Genomic DNA, 6,000 nt, shown 5'->3' with positions numbered 1-6,000 from the left:
CGCACACACGCAGATATATACGCACGCGTTTCTTTTATATAAGGCTTAATTTTACAAACATAAGCACTATTTTCTGTTAAAATATGTAATAACCTATATCCAGTGCAGAGCACGGTGGTGCTGGTGTCAATAAATTTTAAATGAATTTTAATTTTTTGACAAAACCAGCGTATCATTGCACAGATATATAATTTAAAGAAACTGGCTGGCTTCTACTTATGAGTTGTGAATTCAGTAACTATCCGTGAGCTGCCACTGTACCTGATGCACGATAGGAGAAACTAGTGTTAACTCGCAATATAACTACGAACGGAGCAAAAGAGGAGATAGTGTTAATACAGCTGGATATTAACGCAGTACAGGCCACAGCGTTATTAACAATTAGATAACAGGAGGGCTTCAAAGTGTTTGAGGCTTTATTGAGTTCTTCTATTTAAAGCTTTTGGAAATTATGATGATAGGTTAATAGTTGCGTTAATGTAATAAAGAAAGAATCCTATTCAGACACTTTTCCAATAAATCAGAGAATGTGCAATTATGTTTTCTCGTCTAATTGTTCAAAGGTTGAAATAAACACTAATTTCTGTTGGCAGCTGTGTATGAACCTGTACAGGTAAGGGGACGTTAAATAGAATGTTAACCAACCCAGATAAAGCGGAGGCATGAGTGATGTGTGGGGGTTTAATCTTTGCACATTACTTGGTCACAACGTGTAAACAAACCATAAAAAAACATTTCTTCGGAAGTACATTCATTCAGATTTCAGATTCACCGAGAAGACTTGGGTGTTGTTTTTTTAAAGAAGGAAACTGGTAAAGGAAATGAAAAACAATACTAGAAAGTTTGTTAAACCATACGATTCTGTTAACTGTTACGATTGGTTCTCGTATGAATACAAACCGGATGTTAGAACTTCCTGCAAACTGAGACCGCTGTAATCAGCAGACAATCGTGAATTCCACATCAGATGGCGCTGTAGTTCTTCACGATCTTCTGAGTGCACTAATTCGTAGACGCTTTGATGATAAATATCTGACTACGTAAAGAAAAATGATTATCGCTCAGAACATTATAAGGTACACATCACTTCACTCTACTGGTGTATTTCATATTTTGAAAAACTCTAAACGACAAATTAATTTATTTATCCAACGTCCACTGTCATAAAAATACAACAATTATCTATTTTGTTTTCTTATCGGTTTAATTTAGTGTATTGTATTCACAATTATAAATAATCTGTTTATTTTATTTTCTCACTGATAGATAAAAAATATTTTTTGTAGAAGTTGGGATATAAACTACAAACACATGTAATTTTACTATTATCATTCATATATACGACGCATTTAGTAACAAACTATGTATACTATATGCGAACACACCATTTCCCTCACATAAAGAAATATATACATGAAGACCTATAACCCAAGCGCTTTCGAAGGGTTGTTCTTTCTTCGTCAAGAGAAACGTCTTATGTGTATAGTCCCAAGTTGTAGCTAGTCCAACATATTCGAAATGATTACATCCAAAAACATAATCGTCCGATATCGACTGTGTAATATCTATAAACGTAAGTTACTTTAGAAAAAATAGATCTATTTAGCTGAAATACATGAAAGACCAATTCAGGTTCTACTTAATCGAGTTAAGTTGTTACAGGAAAAAACAATTCAGGCATTACTTAGTTAAGTTGTTATAGAAAACAACAATTCAGGCTTTACTTAGTTAAGTTCTTATAGAAAAAAACAATTCAGGCTTTACTCAGTTAAGATGTTACAGGAAACAACAATTCAGGCTTTACTTAGTTAAGTTCTTATAGAAAAAAACAATTCAGGCTTTACTCAGTTAAGATGTTACAGGAAACAACAATTCTGGTTTTACTTAGTTAAGTTGTTATAGAAAACAACAATTCAGGTTTTACATAGTTAAATTGTTATAGAAAACAACAATTCAGGATTCACTTAGTAAAGTTGTTACAGGAAACAACATTTCTGGCTTTACTTAATTAAGTTGTTACAGGAAACAACAATTCAGGCGTTATTTAGATAAGTTGTTAAAGGAAACAACAATTCTGGTTTTACTAAGTTAAGTTGTTACAGGAAAAAAAATTCAGGTTTTACTTAGTTAAGTAGTTATAGAAAACAACAATTCAGGTTTTACTTAGTTAAGTTGTTACAGGAATCAACATTTCAGGCTTTACTTAGTTAAGTTGTCACAGAAAACAACAATTCTGGCTTTACTTAGTTAAGTTGTTACAGGAAACAACAATTGTGGTCTTACTTAGTTAAGTTGTTACAGGAAACAACAACTTAGGCGTTACTAACTTAAGTTGTTATAGGAAAAAAGAATTCAGGTTTTACTTGGTTAAGTTGTGACAGGAAATAAAAATTCAAGGTTTACATAGTTAAGTTGTTACAGGAAACAAAAATTCAGGTTTTACTTAGTTAAGTTGTTATAGGAAACAACAATTCTGGTTTTACTTATTTAAGTTGTTACAGGAAACTGCAATTCAGGCTTTACTTAGTTGTCAGAGAAAACAACAATTCTGGCTTTACTTAGTTAAGTTGTTACAGGAAACTACAATTCACGTTTTACGAAGTTAAGTTGTTACAGGAAACAACAATTCAGGCTTTACTTAGATAAGTTGTTAAAGGAAACAACAATTCTGGTTTTACTAAGTTAAGTTGTTACAGGAAACAACAATTCTGGCTTTACTTAATTAAGTTGTTACAGGAAACAACAATTCAGGCTTTACTTAGATAAGTTGCTAAAGGAAACAACAATTCAGGTTCCACTTAGTGAAGTTGTTATAGAAAACAACAATTCAGGTGTTACTTAGTTAAGTTGTTACAGGAAACAACAATCCAGGAATACTTAGTTAAGTTGTTACAGGAAACAACAATTCTGGTTTTACTTAGTTACGTTGTTAGAGAAAACAAAAATTATGGTTTCACTTACTTAAGTTGTTATAGAAAACTACAATTCAGACGTTACTTAGTTAAGTTGTAATAGAAAAAAACAATCCAGAAATACATAGTTAAGTTGTTACAGGAAACAACAATTCAAGCTTTACATAGTTAAGTTGTTATAGAAAACTACAATTCACGTTTCACTAAGTCAAGTTGTTATAGAAAACAACAATTCAGGCTTTACTTAATTGTTATTACAGGAAACAACAATCAAGGCTTTACTTAGTTAAGTTGTTAAAGGAAACAACAATTCTGGTTTTACTAAGTTATGTTGTTACAGGAAACAACAATTGTGGTCTTACTTAGTTAAGTTGTTACAGGAAACAACAACTTAGGCGTTACTAACTTAAGTTGTGACAGGAAACAACAATTCAGGTTTTACTTAGTTAAGTTGTTATAGAAAACAACATTTCAGGCTTTAATTAGTTAAGTTGTTTCAGGAAACAACAATTCAGGCATTACTTAGTCAAGTTGTTATAAAAAACTACAGTTCAGGCTTTACTCAGTTAAGTTGTTATAGGAAACAACAATTCAGGTACTTAATTAAGATGTTACAGGAAAATACAATTCTGGCTTTACTTAGTTAAGTTGTTACAGGAAACAACAATTCAGGCTTTACTTTGATAAGTTGTTATAGTAAACATCAATTCTGGCTTTACTTAGATAAGTTGTTACAGGAAACAACAATTCAGGCTTTACTCAGTTAAGTTGTTACAGGAAACAACAATTCAGGCTTTACTTAGTTAAGTTGTTATAAAAAACAACAATTCAGGTTTTACTTAGCTGAGATTATCACGAGGTGTTTACAGAGATATTTGTTTTCTTTCTTCCATTAATTTATTTGCTGTGGGGAGAAAATTACCCTTTGTATTGTATTATCATATTTTCTAAGATTAACTGTGATATATATTACAAGCTATTCTGCTAAAACGCTGCTGGAATATTCTTGTTTGTGAGATACACGTTTGCTATGCTAGCTTGGTATCGTACGTGAAGACAAGAATAAACGGTTTCTCTTACGTTGAGCGCCTAAACACGCAAGACTAAACACTGCTGTTTTCTCTGTGTTATACGAGCCGAAAAATCATATTCGGAAATATTAGTACCTTGTAAAACTGCTAAGCCTACTAAACTTCCTCTCAACCGTGGCGAGTGGCTTTACATGTTGAGAAATAAGAGCTAAAATCAATAGGAAAACATTTCACATTATAAATGTACATACTTTCAGTTTCGATTACGTGTTCATTCGCAGACTTTAGATATTCCATGAACGTCATGTAAAAAAAAGGAAAACTCCGCAATTATAAGACTTTTCTTTTTAGGAATACCGATATCAAACTTGATGGACAACCTGCTCTTAATAGTGGATTCAATTACCTCACAATGATATCCTAATCAGTCTTACTCACAACGCAGGATATATTGCTAGTGACAGACGGATGGTGTCTGTACATTTTCTGTTCTGTATTCAAATCACGAGACGTGAAACAGATTTCTCAATAACTGATGGTAAGCTTTAACTGATGTTACTGCCCTAAAGAAAACCTATTTTCTCGAGCCGTTCGAAGACAACAATGTACAGTAAATACAGTCATCGAAATTGTAGATCCATTAACCGTCTGTAGATGGACAACATGAAATATTATCTGCAGAAATCCTCTTGGAAAGAAGTAATATCTTCATACATATCTTGAGTGTAGCCATGTTTTATTGTCATTAGAGAACATCACATTACATCTCTACAAATGATATGTAATGTACTCAATAAAACCTAGACTTTGAAACCAAGAAAACTGCTTTGCAAAAACGAATACACCTTATAAAAATATTTACAACAAAAACTGATCAACCACGTTAGTTTTTAAAATCAAACGTTGGCTTGGAATTTTTAAATCACAAAAGATAATTAAAGGGGTTGGCAAAAAAGTAACATACAGGGTGTTCGGAAAGCCACTGTGCACTTATATATTTATTAACAGACATGTGTCAATATAGAATACAGGAGGTAAATATGAATGACAATTATAAACAATGTTGAAAGTGACCTCCGTTGGTATCAATACAGGTCTGGATCATTCTTATTTTGTTTGTAAACACCGCTAACAGTTGCTGGCTTGAAATAGACTGAATAGACATATGATTACAAAACTGCACAGTGACTTTCCGAACACTCTGTATTTATCAAAAGGTTGAAGTCTCTGTGATTATGAACGAGTAAAAATGAAATAAAGAATGTAAGTGTAACTGACCCCAACAAACTATTAAGTGTTGCACAGTTACAATATAAACGTAATATCAACAGCTATGTTTATGATACTTACAGATAACAGACTTGATCAACAGATAAAATATAATATCAACAGCTGTGTTTATGATACTTACACATGACAGACTTGATCAACAGATAAAATATAATATCAACATCTGTGTTTGTGATACTTGCAGATAACAGACATGATCAACAGATAGAATATAATATCAACAGATAACAGACTTGATCAACAGATAAAATATAATATCAACAACGGTGTTTATGATATTTACAGATAACAGACTTGATCAACAGATATAATATAATATCAACAGCTGTGTTTATGATATTTACAGATAACAGACTTGATCAACAGATAAAATATAATATCAACAGCTGTGTTTATGATATTTACAGATAACAGACTTGATCAACAGATAAAATATAATATCAACAGCTGTGTTTATGATACTTACAGATAACATACATGATCAACAGATAAAATATAATATCAACAGCTGTGTTTATGATATTTACAGATAACAGACTTGATCAACAGATAAAATATAATATCAACAGCTGTGTTTATGATATTTACAGATAACAGACTTGATCAACAGATAAAATATAATATCAACAGCTGTGTTTATGATATTTACAGATAACAGACTTGATCAACAGATAAAATATAATATCAACAGCTGTGTTTACAATATATACAGATAACAGACTTGATCAACAGATAAAATATAATATCAACAGCTGTATTTATGATAC

The sequence above is a fragment of the Tachypleus tridentatus genome, chromosome 5, assembly GCF_004210375.1.
Source record: "Tachypleus tridentatus isolate NWPU-2018 chromosome 5, ASM421037v1, whole genome shotgun sequence".
Classification (NCBI taxonomy): Eukaryota; Metazoa; Arthropoda; class Merostomata; order Xiphosura; family Limulidae; genus Tachypleus; species Tachypleus tridentatus.
The sequence above is the reverse complement of the archived record's forward strand: the minus strand, read 5'-3'. Positions refer to the sequence as shown.